We start from the raw sequence: 16,888 nt of genomic DNA, 5'->3' as shown, positions 1-16,888 counted from the left end.
GAGCCCCCTGGAAGCCAGACTTCTCCTTCTGCGTCTCCGGCCCGGCCCCTGCCTCCTCCCCCGAGCCTTATCTCACAGCGTGACCGAAACACCCCATTATTCAATAAAACTGTCAGGACCACTGATTTGTGCAATGCACATGGCTCACTCTCTCCTCCTTTCTTTCCAGATTCAATAAACGCTGAAGTTGCTCCAAGAAGACAGACGAGTGATGGGAAGCACCAATTACACGTGAGACAACGCAGCCTGTTCGAGCAGGACGCCCTGCGCCCGCAGCGCCCCCTCTGCAGCGGGGAAAAGCCCCACCAGAAGAGGGCAGGCAGCTGCTCGGGGCGGGGAAAGCAGCCTTGGGCCAGGACAGGAGGCTCACGGGGAGCCCCGGGGGTGGGTGGGAGGAGCTGCGGAGGATGGGTGCAATCAGGGAAGGCTCCTGGGAGGAGGAGACGCCAAAACTGCATCTGGAAGCGTGAACAAGCGTTTGCCCACGGAAAGTGGGGGCGAGGAGATAGCACCCCAAAGGAATCTGAGGGTGCAGGATTGTGTGCAGAGAGGAGGAGCTGAGGGAGGGTACCTGGGTGACTGAGCGTGTGGCGTCTGGGGGAGTCAGGTTGAGCCAGAGCCTGAGGTTGGACAGGGCCTGAGGCTGAGCTGAGGTCCTAGATGTCCATCCTGGGGTCTCTCACAAGCCATGGGGCTCTCGGGAGGGAGGCTGCTTTCAACCACAGGCCCTGGCCATGGGCAGGACAGGAGCCCTGGTGCCTCCCCATGTGGGGAGCAGGCAGCCTAGGCCCTCTGCACCCAGAAGGCGGAACTTCCCACCCGCAGGGCCACGCACCGAGGGCTGCGGCACGGCTTCCCAGATGCCACCCCACGGCAGTGCCCAGCCTGCATGGATGAGGCCCCGGAGTCATTACCCAAGATGATCAGGGGCCCACATGGAATCATGGGGCCCTTTTGGGGGACGTAGAGAGCAGCATGAGGGCAGAGCCCAGATCACGCTGATGCCACCCCAAGCCCAGGCATGCGGGGCATCAGGGGCTGGAAGCTGGAGACACTGTCCCCGCAGCCTCCAGAGGCGCCGGCTCTGCCCACACCCGCATTTCAGACCCTGGCGCTCATTTCTGGACTCTGACTCGAGAGACCTAAGAACCTGAGAGACGCGGGTTGACGTCGCCAAGTCGGTGGAACCAGGACACGATGCAGTGCGTTTGCTCCCAGCCTCACAGCTCAGCTCTCACCTTCCTTCAAGCCTCACTTCCCACCTTGAAACCCTCCGGCTGCAGGACCTGGGGAGGGCACGCCTGTCCTAGCTGCCACGGGGGCTCTGGGACAAGGATGCCCCGCTGCCACCCTGAAGCGCCCACGGCGCCGGTCAAGGCCCCCGTGGCCGCATTGCCGGCAATGCCGCGGTGTTTCACGCCGCGCGTCGGGGACGTTTCCCACGGGAGATTGAATGCGGAGATCACTCCTATCGGTTGAAGATGTAATAATTGGGCCCCATAAAGATCGCTGAGGAGCAGGCGGAGCAGGAAGGAGAGGCGTGGAGAGAGGAGAATGGGGCCGCCCCCGCCCCGCCGCCCCCTCAAAGGTGCTCCTTAGAGACGCCTGTGGGCCTCCCTCAGCAAGAGGCCTCGGCAGACGAGGGGGCCTGAGGCTCTTATCTCAGAAGCCGGGGCAGATCCAGAAGGTTCTGTGCATCTCGGGGTACTCTGAGTCAACATTCGGCTACGGGATGGAGCAAGGGGCCGAGGGGGTTAGAGGTCTCATCTCACCGGGCTCAGAACACGTGGTTCTGTCTCAGCCCTGAGCCCTGATCAGACCCGGAGCGACCCTGCTCACTCGGAGCCTGACCCTGGCCCCACACTGACCCCGGTCCCACACTGTCCCTGACCCCTGGTCCCCCCCAGGTGAGTCTTGATCCCAGAGGTGGACACGCCCTCGACGCCCAGCCCATCCATTGGCTCAGCCCCTCTGCCCCCCCTCCCCCATATGGGTCTGGCTTGTCTCTGCTCATCTCGAGAAGACTCCCTGCCCTGCCCTGGGGGGCGGGGGTGAGAGGAGGCAGCTGGGGATCAGCCACGGTCAACCACGTGTCCTGGACAGTCCCAGAGCCCCTGTGCGCGGGGCGGAGAGCAGGGACCCAGCTCATCCCCATGCCCAGCCCCCAGCTCTGACCCCAGGGGCCTCTGCATGTGAGGCCCTCAGGCAAACCAAGCCTCTCCTGGGTCCCTCCTCCCTGTCCCTGTCCTGGTGTAAAATACGCCAAAGTCGAGGTCGCACAGGCCAAGCACAGGGGCTGGGCCAGGACCCTCTGAGGGCCCCACTCCCGCTTGTCCCCGTCACTGGGTTCAGAAGAGCTGGCAGGGAAGGAGGGGCCCCACTCGGTCTGGCTCTGGAACCCATCTTTCCCTTTGCTGTGTGGCACAGGGCAAGCCACGTAACCTCTCTGAGCCTGCCCAGCTGCTGTGGGACGATGATGCCATCAGACTCCTGGTGGTGAGTGTCATCAGAGGGACCTGGGGAATCCCCGGCAAGTCCCTGGAACCTGCAGCCTGGCGAGGCGGGCCTTCCCCGGCTCCTGGGCCCCGAGGAGAGTCCAGCCGCGCCCCTGGCACTGGGGGTGTGGCAGGTGCCCCCGCCACCCTGCCTGAAACAAGTCCTGCCAGGCCCATAAGCCTGCCCCATCCCCCTCAGGCGGATACCCAGCCAGGCCACGGGCACATCCAATAAATTTCATTTACAAGCTGCTCCATTACCCGATTCATAGCCAATCTGTCACCCTGAGGGATCAATGCTTTCACGGGACACCACATACATAACACCTGGTGCATAATTGAATCCAGGCTCCTGGGCATCTCACGGCGCCAAGAGCTCCCTCGGGAGCCGCGCCCCCACCCCAAGCTGGGCAGCAGCACAGAGAAGGTGCCTCCTGGCTGCAGCAGGCGGGAGTGAAGGGTGACCTTACGTGGGACGTCCGTGGTTGTAAGTGGGGGTGGTCAGTCCCATCCCTGGGGGCCTCATTCTCTTTTGATCCCCGCCTGGCAGGGCCCCGGAGGCCTCCTCCCTCGTCACCCAGGCCTGGGGGCGCTGGGCTCCTGGCTGCTCCGGTGATGGGCACTTGCCGTCCGGGCACTGCAGGCAGAAAAAGGCTACATTTACCCAGTGCCTGTCTAGACCTTAATGTCACCTGCTCAGACATTTTGGGGAGAGGCAGGGTTGTCCCGTTTCAAGGTGAGGAGTCTGGTGTTGAGAAGCTGACTTTTCTGTCAGAGAAACGGCAGAGCTGGATCTGAGCCCTTACCGGACCCCAGTCTGAATCTGACCCTCTGCCCGCAGGGGGTCAGCAGCCAAGCGTGAGAGCTGACACCCAGCAAAGCAAGACCGTGGTTTTTGCTGGGCCTTGTGTGTGGCAGGGGGCGCCCTCTCTCTTGGGGTGGCATGACTTGGCTGGGAACTGAGTGACTGTGCAAGAGCTGCCCCGAGCCCAGCTGTGGCCATGCCCTTGGGGGCTCCCCTGCCCCTCTGGCCCATGGGGTCAGCTGATTTCTCAGCCCAGGGGCTCCGACACCCCAGCTGACCTGATTTGTGACGGCTTCAGGGAGGCCCAGGGTGGCAGGCTGGACGCCCGCGGGCTGACCTCCTGGCCCCTGGCACAGCCAGGCCCTCTCCCCCGTCCCCCCATCTCACACCCCGCTGTGCGCCTCCTTTCCACAGGCAGACATCACGCCGTGATGGAAGTGGCACCTGGGCTTCTGCCAGCATCTGTGTCTCCTAAACCTAAGCCTAACCCTAACCCTAACCCTAACCCTAACCCGTGGACCTCTCCAGGAAGACACGTTTGGTGGAAACTCCCAATCGCAGGCCCGGCGTCTACAAGGAAGGACCCGGGGGTGCAGCAAAGCCCGGAGCCCGCAGCTCCCGAGCAGCCTCTGAACTGGGGCAATGCGTTATCCTTCTGCAGCTGATGAGGGTGAAGGCGAGGACAATTAGTCTCAGAATTACTGGCGGAGGAGAACGCTAAGAGAAAAATAAATTAAAAAGAAATCCATGCGAGCTGTAATTGTAATACAGTGTATCATAGTCAATTGAATCGCAAATACAAGCTGGTCCCTTGTCAATTGATTTTAGCAAGTAAACAATTTGAGTATTTAAATTGGAAATTCACCGGGGAAGGGATCAGGGATTTGGTTAAAGGGAGAACTACAACTTCGGCAAAGTTGGCTCTGGGTCTCACACCGGGCAGCCTGGCGACTCTGGGCTGGAGGGAGGTCACACGTTCCTGCCCTGCCTACAGCTGAGGGGTCACCTCTGGGAGCCATCCCGCCCCCAGCCAGAGCACATCGCCAATGCCCTGGGTCACCCTTGATCCCGTGGCCTTCCACCCCCATGCAAGCTGGGGCTTCTCTGCCACATGGTGAATCCCCTCCTCACTAAGGGCTTCCGGGGGGGCAAGAGTCCTGGCTTTCTTCCTGAGCCAAGCCCAGGTGCGAGGGGCTCTCAGAACAAATGGGTGGTGGATGGTGGGGGGGATGGAGGGGGATGGGAGGATGGGCAGATGAGGCAGGGATGGCGGACGGATGGATGGATGGATGGATAGATGGATGGTGGATGGACAGATGGATGATGGATGGTGGATGGATGGTTGGTAGATGGATGAATGATGGGTGGATGGTGGGAGGATGGTGGGGAAATGGATGGATGGGGTGGGAGGATGGGTAGATGAGGGGTAGATGGATAGGTAGGGGATGATGGGGGATGATGGGGGATGGGGGATGGGTAGATGAGGCAAGGATGGCGAACAGATGGATGGATGGATGGGGGTGCATGGGTGGCTGGACAGACGCCTGAACAGATTGAAAAGATTGATGGGTATTTCCTGAGCTATTGAGGACAAGTGGCCATGTCTCTTCAGGAAGTTTCATGCCTGGGACTCCAGGGCCTTTCTTACCTTCCAACCAAGAAGCCCTTCTCAAAGCACAGCCATGCCTGATGCCCACAGGATGTACTAATCTCTGCGTGGCTCTGGAGGGCTCCCCTTGAGCACCATGGAGAGGGCCCCGGAAGACTCTCCAGGAGCAGCACCCAGGAGGAGAGCGCCGTCCTGCAGGACAGGTGTGTGCTGCCACCCCTTCTCCCTCGGTCACGCGGGCTGTGCTTGGGGGTGGGTACGCGCTGCTTGGTCCATAAACTGGGAACACTGTGGCGGCTTGGTGACAGGGCTGGAAAATATCTCGATTGAGAGCAAACAGCACACAGGTGAACATGGGTCCGCCTCAGGTTTTGTTGTTTCCTGTTTGGTTGTGTTGGTCATTTGCCTGAGTTGTATCCTGTTCAGCGGAGGCCCGGCTGGAACTGGATATACTGTGCAGAGTGTGCTTGAGCTGAAGGGTCTCCTTGTATGTGGCCCCCCAACCTGAAGCTCAGACGGGGGTCTTGCAGATCCAGGGCTCAGGGTCTAAGGTGTGCTGAAGGGCTGGGTCCAGCTCCTGGGGAGAGGGTCCTCACGGGCTCCCGTGGTGAGGAGGGTACAGGTGTATTCAGCATGGAACAGAGACAGCCTGGGCCCCCTGCAGGCCTGGCCCTGTCACCCTCTTGATGGCGGCTCTTGGGGAGGGGCTGTGAGCGGCCCTGGGCGTGGGACTCCAGCATCCATGCCGATACTGGGGGGCCGGGGGTGGGGCAAGACCTGCACTGGGAGAGGAGGGGGTGTGTCCTTAAGAGTCATCCCCACCGAACCAACCCCCTCCTGCTGGGCGCCAGGGCTGAGCACTCTCCATCACCCATGCTCCCCTAAAGCAAGTTCAACATTCAACTAACTTCTGGGTCCCATAACGCGTGTCTGGCCTGGAAACAAGGAGACAGTTCCAAGTTCGGCTCCGCCGAGACGTGCTGTGTGACTTAGGGGAACCCCGTCTCTCTCTGGGCCTTCCCAGGTTGCAGGGGGGCCTTCCACCCAGACCTGCTGGTCCTACAGCTGCACCGTGGATGAGGCTGGTCACATCAGCCCCGCCCACCCCATGCTGGTACCAGATGGGCACCTGCTGGGCTTCCTGGGGCCACCTGGCCCTGGATAGCCATCCGGCTCATGGCCTCCCTGCCGCTCCAGACCGCGCCGGCTGAAGGTCACTCTGACACCTCACTCTCGGGTGGGGTGGCTCAGAGTCCACTGCTGCCAACGTCAGCAGTGTCACGGGTGTTCTCCTCCTGGCCCCACGCTGCCCTCAGCCCGCCCGCCTGAACTCCTCACCCTGGAACACCTGCTCCCACCAGGGCCACCGGAGCAGTGCTGACAGGGCCAGCCAGAGTGCTGGGGCCCTGGTGCCCACAGGGAGGGGCCAACCCCCAGATGCTCCAAGGTCAGGCAGCTGAGCGGGAGCAGGGGCAGAGCCTGACCTCCTCGTCCCCTGCAGCCCAGCTCACCCCCACCCCCAGCAGGCAAGCACCTTCTCTGGGCTCAGGTTCCTCACCTGTAAAATGGGGGCCACAGCCTTGGCCCCTAGCCCTCAACTTGCTGGACCACAAGCCAGTGTCCTTAGGCTCCCTGGCCAGGCAGGGACAACTGGACAGGTGCTCTCCCTCCACCCCCAACCCAGTCGCGCCTTGTCCCCAGGGCTGCCCTGTCCCTGGCCGAGCTCCTTCCCTCAGAGCCTGGCTGGCAGGTCAGCCTGTGGGCTCAGACCGTGCAGCCACTGGCACCGTGTCCTCCAGCCGCCCCTCGAACCGCCAGAGGGCCCGAGGTCGCACCTGCAGCTGGGGGCGCAAAATCCAATCTGCTCCCGACACCTCCTCCAGTGCTGTGGCCTGGGCAGCCAGCGGCCACCGAGGCAAAGCTGAGGCCTGGGGGTCTGCCAGCCCCCACCTGACCCACTGCCACTGCCCACACCTCAGTGGTGTCGCATTTCTCATGTCCTGGGGAGGAAAGTGTCGAGAAACGCAGAGCTTCACAGAATCATTCATTCTGTGAAGCAGCCTTTGGGACAGAGCAGCTTGGATCCGGATGATTTAGAGCCCCCTCCACACAAGACGGGGGAGGGGAGGCGGGAGGGTGGGGGAAGGGCCGGGGGAGGGTCGGTACTAGAGGCCGGAGGGGCCACCTGAGCAGGAAGCAGCCTCCTACGGACTGCTCTGAAATTTTTGAGGCCATGGACTCTGCCTACGCTGGGCGTCTGGGGTGCAGCCCCCACCCCATGGGGCCCTGAGCTCTATAGAGGCTTGGGAAGGGCGCTGCTGACCCGAGCACCACGCTATAGGGCCCGTGTGCCAGCCTGGCACCCACCTCACCCCAGAGCAGGGGGGGCTGCCTACCGCCCCCTCCCTCCCACGGGGCCAGGCTGCTCCCAGGGGCCTCTGGCTCCAGCCCCTCCTGTTTAGCGGTCCCTACCCCACCCTCTCATTCCTGCGGGAGAGGCAGAGCCTGGGGGCAGCTGGGGTCAGACTCTTCTGCCCAGGACACCCTGCTCCATGCCTGTCCCTGGGCAGGGCACCAGGAAACAGAGAAGATATGATGTCACATGGGGGGGGCCTTCCTCAGGTGAGCCAGCAGGCGGGGAGGGCGGGGTGGGGCGGCACCAGCTGGGAGGCACCCCGGGCCACAGGCCAGGCGAGCTGGGCCACCCATCTCACGCTTCACGCCCACTTTGCCACCCTCACACGCACACAACGCACACACCACTGCCACCCCAGCCCAGCCCTGACTCAGGGGTCCTGGAGCCAGAAAGCTGCCTCTCACCCACAGATGACAGATGGGGCCGAGTGTCCAGCGTGACTGGCTAAGTGATGGCACTTTATTTGGAGGGCTCAGCAGGGGCTGCCGGCGCAGAGGTGGGGCTGGGGGGTGGGCACACAGGTGGGAGGCAGGCAGGTGTGAAGCTCTGCAGGCCCACGCAGGCCAGGTGACAGCAGCGATCTGCAAAACAAGAGGTGCCATCAGCTCCCTGCCACTGGGGGGGCAATGGCGGGAGACCCCCAGTCTCTTCACTAGGCCCCCCCTCCCTGGAGAGCCAAGAGCTTTCCCACAAGCAGGGCTGGCAGAGTGGGGGTCTCCCTGCTCATCTGGGGGCGGAGGCTGGGCAGTGAGTTTCAAAGTAGCCAAGATCTGCCCAGGGAGGAAGGACCTGGAGGTCACAGATGAGAAAGCAGAGGTCCTAGGAGGCCAGCCGCCACTCCCACAGGTGCCAGCGTGGTCAGACTGCCCGGCCTCGCTGCCCTCCCACCCTAAACGCCTGCCCCACCCTGCCCCACACTCCACCCTGCCCGCCCCACTCTCTCCTGCTCCTAGTGTGGGCACCCTCTTCCACCTGCCTCCAAAGCCGCACACCTGGAGCTGGGAGCTGTCCCTGTCCCCTCCCCACCACCCCCACCGGCTCACTGCCCATGAGCTCCCGTGCAGCCTTGGGGGCTCAGCCAATTGGCCCTCCTCCTGACGTCTCCCCCGCAGCCCCATCACACAGCCCCTCCGGAATCTCGGGGACGGAGGGCCACCTGGTCCCACACAAGCCAGGGGCACCCCCATGCCACATCGTAGCCGGGGGCCAGCGGGTGAGGGTGCCTTCTGCTTTCTTCTCTGGACCTTTCCAAGTCGTCTATGTTTATAGGGAGCATGTCCTTTTAATTTTATTTTTTTTGGCTGCACCCGTGCCATGTGGGAGTTCCCGGGCCAGGGTTCAAACCCCCACCACAGCAGTGACTATGCCGGATCCTTAACCCACTGCTCCACCAGGAAACTCTGAGCATGAATCGCTGTTGCACAAACATAGACGTCCTTCCAAAGGAAAAAACCGAGGCCCCTAAGAGGTCCAGCCAGGACGCAGTGCCTGCCGCCTGGCCACGGACAGAGGTGGCTGGAGACAGAGCTGTTGATTCCCAGAGGTCATGAGGCCAGGCAGGCCTTCTCGCGGGAGAGGCAAAAGGAGGGGGACCCCACAGGACTCTGTGATGACACCAGCTCCTGGCAATTGCCAGGCCCTCCTCCCTGTCCATTAGACCAGGTTAAGGCCAGGCAGTTGGGGCGGGGGCGGTGGGGGGCAGGGGCTTGGCTGTGCTCTCAGATGCCCCGTGCTCTGAGGCCGGACAGCCACCAGGAAAGTGGACAAATCTGCCTGCCTGGGTCCCACCATCTTGCCCAGCCCTTGGGTTAAGCATGGCCTTTCCAGGCTTCTCTTGAAATGCCAGTGCCACACCTCTGCAGGCCGGGGCAGGGCCGGGAGCAGGGAGGGTCCAGAGGCATCAGGATTCAGGACGGCTGACAACAGCGCAGTGACGATGGCCCAGAGCTTTGGGGAGGAAGAATGAGGGCGCCTGGAACTGGGTGTGACTCAGGTCCACCAGCCCTTTCCGGCTGCCCCTGCGGCCGCCCTGCTGGGGGCCTGGGTCAGGGAGAGCAGGCGGACCCTCCAGGCTCAGACAGAGTGATCTGAAGCAGATCTGATCTCTCCCATAAGCCCCCAAGCCAGAGGGTCACCCCGGACTCCCTTCCCCTCACCCCCGTCCATGAGCGAGGCCGGCGGCTCCATCCTCCTGGCGCCGCCCCGCCACCTCATTTCTCGGCAGCTCCCACGGCCATTGTCCCAAAGCGGAGCTGATTAGAGCACCGGTCTCATCGACAAAAGCTGGCTTTGCGGATCAGGGGCCTCTGTGCCACTCACAGCCCTTCCCAGAGGTCTGGGCACAGGTACTCGCAGGGTGGTGGGAGCCCAGGCCCACCGGGGGCCTGTGCAGAGCCCGCCTAGCCCTCTGCCCTGCACGAATGGCCCTGTGCAAGCTGGGAGCTCAGAGGAGGTAGGGGACTCACCCCCTTCCAGCTCCTCCAGGGCCCTGGCAGCTTCCCGGACCGGCCTCCTCATCCCCAGGGCCCAGGGCAGAGCAGCCCGCAGCCCGGGCAGCCAGCCAGAGCCCCTCCACCCCAGCCCCCAGGCGCCCAGCCCACCGCTCCCTCCTCTGCAGACAGATCCTCGGCCATGTGGCACTTCAATGGATGCCACCGAGGAGACCTTTGGACCTGAACAGATGGGCGGATGCTGATGGAATTTGGAAGGTGCTGGGGGCCAGGAGTTGGGGAGAAGGAAGGCAAGGCCGAGGTGCTTCCTCGAGGGCTGAGCTGCCAGCACCAGGTGCCGCCTGGGCTGAGGGTCTAAGGGACATCTAGAAATGGCACCAGCAGGACCACAGCGTCTGCAGACAAGTGCCAGGCCGTTGGGGCAGGAGGGTGTCGTCTTTCCAGGTTTGCGCAGTCCTGCCCAGCCCCGACCCCGACTAGTCAGTGGCCTCGGCAGCCCCTTCCCTCTGCGAGGGACACCCCTCGGCCGCCCCTGCCCGTGGCCCACCCCCTCGCCCTACTCTGGTTCCACCTTCGAGGTCCACCAACCCTCGGAGTACCCTCCCGCAGAGCCACCTCCTCCTGCCCTCCCCTCTGCTGCAGCCCCTCCCCGCCCTGTGCCCTGGGTCCACGTGCTCCGCCCCTGCCCAGGACAGAGCCTGTGGCCAGGGCCCTCGACCTGCCAGGGTGATGGGCGCTGCCTTCCCGCCCCTCCCCCTCCGTCCTGCTGAGAGGGGCGGGGCTGAGCCCCAGAGCAGCTAGCTCTGGGTTCAAGTCCTCACTTTCCCAGCTGTGCGTCCTGTGAGCCACTGACCACCCCACCCCATGGTTCCCAGGCCTTTAAATGGGCAGCTGTTTGGTGGGACACTTTTGAGCTATTTACTCTCCCCCGGAGCAGCAAATAACCCTGAGCAGCCCTGGGCCACACGCCAGCCGGACACACAGACTTGCAGCGCGATGAAGTCAGCAGGGAGACGGTCAGTGAGGCCTCACAAAGAAAGTCCCCGAAGGAGGGGCCTGAGCAGCCAGCTGGGGTCCAGAACCAGGGAGGGCGCGGTCGGTGGCTGGCGGGGCCACTGCCTGTGGTGCTGCGGGCAGAGCGCCTCTCAGAGCTGGAGCAGGTGGCCGAGGGCTGGGCAGGCAGAGGCACCAGGAGCACCGGGTAAGTGGGTTGGGGGCTGAGGGGTAAGCAGACCCCCAGCCCCGAGCAGCGAAGTACATATGACCCATGGCGACAGTGGCACCCTGTGGCCCCCGGAGCTGACCAGGGCTCTGAGCCTCATTCTCCCCACCCCGGGGTGTCCTCCCCAGTGGCTGACCAGGGACGGGCTGTACCGGCCACAGGTGGGCCACTGGGCACCCCCCTGCCTGCCCCACAGACCCTCCTCGCCCTGGGCACACGGCACCTCCTGGTCCTGCCTCGCCCTGCCTCCTCAGACCCCAGCTCCCTGCAGTGGCCGCCACCACGGGGCCAGTGGGGCCTCACACTGCCAGTGTCCCTCAGACACGTCATTTTCTCACCCACTCACCACTCTGCCGATAGTGCACCCACCCTTGGTGATGGGCACCCCCAGCTGCCACGGAGACCCAAGCCCGGGGGCCCAGGTGTCCTCCTCCACCCCCGTGCCTGGACCCGCCGGCCGCCTGACAGCCAGACCGCGGCTCCCTGGGCGGAGGCCGCATGTGGGTCAGTCCTGCCCTGGGTGGAGGGTCCGGGGACAGCCAGGGCCTGGGGACGGGGCGGGGGGCGCCCAGCGCCGACAGTCCACTGGTCCTCACTGGTGATGCTCTCTGAATAGCGTATTAGAAATTCATACTGAATTCTCTTCTGTGGATTTAGCTTAATTATTCAATTTATTATTGTAATTACTGAGAGGCCCCAGGAAGCAAAACTGCTTGCTTTGAGCAGGAAAACAGTCGGGGTGGGAGTGGGGGGCAGGGGTTCTTGCCAAGCGCACCCCCTCCTCAGAACACCCGCTCGCTGGTAGACTTTGCCCGGGGGGGTTCCTCCTGCCCCCGCCCCGAAGTCTCTCGTTCTGCAGCAAAGCCCTCTTTCCCCTGTCGGGACAGGCTGAGGACGGCCCTTCCAAGGGTCTGCCCTGCAGGGGGTCAGGGCCCCTCATCGGAGGGGCTCCGGAAGGCAGGACCCCGCTTCCTTCTGGAAAAGCAGGAGGAGGACGGGGGAGGAGGAGGAAAGCCGCCCGGGGCTCAGCTGCCTGCGGGGCTCTGACCAGGGCCCGTGCTGGAGCTCCCCGCGGCCCCCCAGCCCTGTGCCGGGGAGGGCGGGCTGGCCCACCTCACGGTCTGATGCCGAAGTTGATGACTTGTCCTTGGCCCCCAGGTGGCAACAACTGCAAGTAGGGGTTCAAACCAGGGCCAGCTCACCGCACTGACAGGTCTGTCCCTGCGCCTGGCCTCCTGCCCGGCTGTCGTGGGCTCGCACCCCCGTGGAGCCGCTCCCCCAACTGCTGTCTGTGTCCCAGGAAGAACAAAGGCCTCGGGGTCGGGGGACGCGGGACAGGGTGGCTGGGAGGGCCGACCCTGAGCCCTGCCCCGATGAGGCCTCTGAGCCTCAGGAGATGCCCCCGACCTGCTGTCCCTGAGGGCCTGGCATCCTGGTACAGCCCTGGGTGGCTGTGTGTCTTCAGTGGTCATTGAGAGGACAGTGTGACCCACTGGACGGGTGCTGGCTCAGAGCCAGGAGTCACAGCACCAAACCCGAGGCCAGTGCCAGCTGGGGAGTGGAAGGGTTGGGGGATGGATGGCAAGGGCCACGGGCTGCCCCAAGGCCACGGCGGCACCATGGCTGCCTCTCCAGGGGCTGGGATGAAGTGGCCCCCAGGACAAACCCCCCGTGGAGCCACAGGACCTTCAGGGACCCTCCCCCCAGGCCACACTGTCCCCTTCTGGGTCAGTCTTGTCATCTCTCTGTGTGTAAATGGGACATACCTGCTGCTCCTTTGGGGGCTGCGGTGAGGATGAAATGCGGCCCACCCATGTAAAGCTCCTACTGTGCGCTCCAGGAATGACGCACGCGTAAGAGCACAGCTGCCCCACCCTGCCACGGTGACGTGCTTGTCCCAACACAGCAGCCTCTGAGCGGGGAGGGGGCGCTGAAGAGGGGTCTCCCCCCACACCCCCGCCACCTCGCCATGTGCACATACCTGCAGACCCACGACACACACCCAGAGACACACACACAACACACACAGATGAGACACATGTGCAGAGAAGCCTGGAGGTGAGATCCCACCCTCGCCTCCCAAATGGAAATCAGTGGCTTCCAGGTCGATATTTCACGGCTTTCAGAAAACATTAAAAACATGATTTGCTACGAGCCTCCATTTAGCCCCTGAAATTTTTTGTGCTCATGAAAAATACTTCATTGATTGTTGCCCGGATACTGCAATTTTCTATCTGCCGAGGCTCCGCCTGCGACTCCAACAGGGAGCCAGCGAGGAGCCAGGCCTGGGACCCAGAGAGCTCCCGTCCCACAGTAGGTCCACAGCGAGCCAAGTTCAACTGCAAAGAGGTGCTGAGGCCACAGGCGCTGCAGTCGTGGGCGGCCAGGAGGCTAGAGGGGCGGGGGCCCTCGGACCCTCGGACTCGCCTCCCGCAGGCTCCGCAGCCCCGCCCTGTAAGAGCCGAGGGCAGCCGGTCCCCCGTGCGCTGGGCCTGCTGCCCCCGGGGATCGGGGTGCTGACCGCCCTGCAGCCTGGCCCCCTCTGCCCCGCATGCCCAGGACATGGCATCCGGGTGGGCCGTGCCGCGGGCAGTGCTGGGGACCAGGCTCGCCATACCTCCCTCTTCCTGGCCTCAGCATGGGTTCCCGACCCCGCACCTTCATCTGCAGGATCCTCGGGAGGAGCCCAGCCTGGAGGTGCTTCTGGACTTTGCCGAATGGAAGAGGGTGGGCTCCAACCCAGAGACCCGGAGTCGGGGCCTGGAGCCGGCTTCCCAGGGGCGGGCGCGCTGGCTTGTGCTGCGGGATGTCCCAGACGCTCGCCAGGGCTCAGGAAGCCCAACCACAGACCAGGCTTGGATCCTGGGCCCACATGGAGTCCCGACCGCAGACACACTCTGAACCTGACCCTGGTCCCAGCCGAGCCTTCACGCTCTAAACTGAGCAGGTGAGTGAGGCTGGCCGGGCGCCACTCCCCGACTTTGGAGCATCCCCGTCCTGAATGCCCACCCCGACCCCCGGCCCCTGTGTGCAAGGGCAGGACGTAGCTGAGCCCAGGCGGGTCATGGCTGTGAGTCGGGTAGGGGTGGCCAGGCCATCGGCAGGGGTGACGAGGGGCTGCACCCCCGTGGAGCTCCCTGGAGGCCGCCCCCCCCACCCAGGAACAGGCTGGTGCACTGTGGGCGTCTGGGCCCCTTCTGCGTCAGGGAGCCCGAGCCCCTCCCTCGGGGACTGCTTCTCTCTGCAGAAATAATAACCCCGCCTTTGAATAGAGCTTCTCCCTCCGCAACGTGCTGTTTATATTTAGCCGTTATCCGCCTCTGTCCTCAGAGCAACTCAGCAGCAGGGAGGGGGGCAGAGGAGGGCCCCACAGCTCTGCTGAAACCCACCCGGGAGGGGCGGGCCCCTGAGTCCCCCTGGAGCCCCGGCCACCCGCCCGCCGGACCTCGGTCCCAGAGCGCGTCTCTGGGTGTCGGGGCCGGGGTCTCTTCCGGCTCGGCGACCCCGCTGGAGATGTGTCCCTGCGTGGGCTCAGGGCTGCCCTGTCTGCACAGACACCCACAGACCCCCCTCCCTGCAACCCAGATGGCCTGGGGTCTGGCGGGTGGAGCAGGAACTGCCAGCTGTCCGGCCAGGTCTCAGCTGCCCCGCTCTCTCCCCACCACTCGCCTCTGAGCCGCTAGGCGCCCGAGACCCCTCTCGCCCTCTGTGCCCAGGGTGTCCTGTAGGGGGCCACTGTCTGGCCATGTTTCCTGGGCCTCAGCCTCGCCGTCCATCTCCCCAGGGGAGGGGGCCGTGGCTGTGGCCAGGCTGCTCCAGCCAGGGGACTCTGGGGAGAGAGTTCAGCTGTCCCCATGGGGTCTCACTGAGCTGACCTGGCCCTGGGGCTCCTGGCCAAGAAGGCCTCCTGGGTTCTCTCTGGCACTGGGCGGGTTCAGGGTACAGAGCTGCCCTGCCCTGGGGTGGGCTCAAATCTGGGTGTGCGTGGGGGTGAGGCCAGCGGAAGTGGGAGGGCTGGGTGGTCCCGACTGACCCCCAACCCCGGAGAAAGGAGGGCGGTGGGGAAGTCTGAGGAGGAGAGGCTGGAGGAATGGGGAACTCAGGCCAACCCTGCCCCCACCCCCTCCCCCACCCCTCCCCCTCCCCCATTGGGCCTGTGCTCAGGGAGCGTTCCGCCCCAGGGCGCAGGCAGGGAGCCCCATTCCCACCCCAGGGCACAGGAGCGCTGGGGCGGCCCCTCCCCCTTGCCCAGCGCCGGCGCCCAGCAGGCCTCCCCGGGGCATCAGCACCTTTCCTCCCTCTGGCCTCTGGGGCCCACCAGCCCCTTCCATACAAGCACATGGGACATGGGACGTGGCATCAGGACACTGAGGTGCTCCCTGGGGCCCTCCCTGCCCTGTCAGCCTCTTTGGTCCCTTCTTCGGACCTCAGCACGTGAGGGACCCCTGGCTGGGACGCTGCCCTGCCCTGCATACAACGTGGGCCTCAGTTTCCCCTGCAGAACCTGGCAAGGAACACGCGTGCCACCCTCAGGCATCACACACAGGAAGTGCCACCAGTGCCCTGGGGCTGCCGTCACAAAGGACTCGAGCGGGGATGGGAGGGAACCAAACAGCGACGTCCTCGCCGGCTCTGGAGGCCAGAATCTGAAATCAGGCGTCAGCAGGGCCCTGCTCCCCCCAGAGGTTCCTTCCTGCTCTCCAGGCTCTGGGGGCTCCTCATGCTCCGCGGCCGTGGCCCCGTCCCTCGGGCTCTGCGTCCGTCCCCTCGGGGCCTCCTCTCTTGTCTCTGAGTCTCCTCATCTTCCCGGGACACTGGTCATTGGATCTGGTGTCCACCCTGCCCAGCGTGACCTCACCTTAACTAGTGACACCTGCAAGGACCATTTCCATGGAAGGCCACCTTCTGGGGTTCCGGGGTTAGGACAGTTTGGGGAGACACAGATCCACCTGCTACAGGGGTTGTTGCTGTTGCCATGGTCACCACTGCTCCCACAATGGCTAGATGGCTGGCTTTAGGCCCATGGCCTCGGCAGCACGGGCTGGGGGCTGCGGGGGCGGGTGGCCTGGGGGCGAGGCAGAGCTGCGCCTGCCTGTCTGCACACAGAGCCACACTGGCAGACTTGACTGGGGAGGGGGCCCTCAGGGACAGGCTTCCATCCTGGCCCCCACACCCAAAGCCCCTCCAGCTGCCCTATGGGCTCAGCCTTCTCCTCAGGCTAATGTGCTCCAGCCCCGGGGGCCTGGTAGGAGGAAAGGGAACAGGTCACTGCTCCTGGGCCCTGGCCAAGGGCCACCTGGTCTAGGGCAGGAAGCACCAGCAGGATAAGAGTCAGTCCTGCAGAGGGCATCATGCCTGCCACCTGTGCAGCCACAGCGCCTCTCAGGCACACGGCAGGCGTGCCCCTGTCCTGCCCGCATCCTGCCCCCATCCTGGCCACCCCCTCCACCCCAAGGTTCTAAGCCCCAGGAGTCCTCTTTGCTGGGCCTAGACTTTAGCAGCAGGAGCTCCCTGTGTCTTGCTTCATGTTCACGCCTGGAAGTCCTGCAGCACAAGATGGACAAGCTGACCACAGGGACGCAGGGGACACGTAATAGCCAGGCCACACCCCGCGCATCCCTGGGGAGACCTGAGACCTTCTGAGTCCAGGGCTCCCACCCATCTCTGGAGGCGGAGAGGACCCCTCAAGGTCATGGATGGCAACGCCCACGCACAGCAGCCCGGCAGTAACTGGGAGTCTCCCTTCCAAGAATCCAGCCCCGAAGTTCCGTGCAGACCAGGAGCTGGCTGCTCGCCTCCTGGCGGGTCCCAGGCCAGCCTTGGGGACAGTGTCATCCATCCACAGGCAGCCCAGCAGGAACAGGGCTCTGGACAGCATGGCAGGTAGGGCT

General features: G+C 64.2%; 1 protein-coding gene across 2 annotated transcripts in view; it reads right to left on the bottom strand.

Moving 5' to 3' along the window:
- TSNARE1 (t-SNARE domain containing 1) overlaps positions 7,775–16,888 on the bottom strand; it is a 127,647-nt gene continuing 118,533 nt past the window's right edge. For both annotated transcript variants that reach the window (XM_021088799.1, XM_021088807.1), the window contains one exon: positions 7,775–7,906. The gene's annotated coding sequence lies outside the window, so the exon portion shown is untranslated. The remainder of the gene's footprint in view (positions 7,907–16,888) is intronic.

This window comes from Sus scrofa, chromosome 4 (genome assembly GCF_000003025.6).
Source record: "Sus scrofa isolate TJ Tabasco breed Duroc chromosome 4, Sscrofa11.1, whole genome shotgun sequence".
In the NCBI taxonomy this organism is placed as follows: Eukaryota; Metazoa; Chordata; class Mammalia; order Artiodactyla; family Suidae; genus Sus; species Sus scrofa.
Note: the sequence above shows the minus strand (reverse complement) of the source record. Positions and strands in the feature narration are given on the sequence as shown.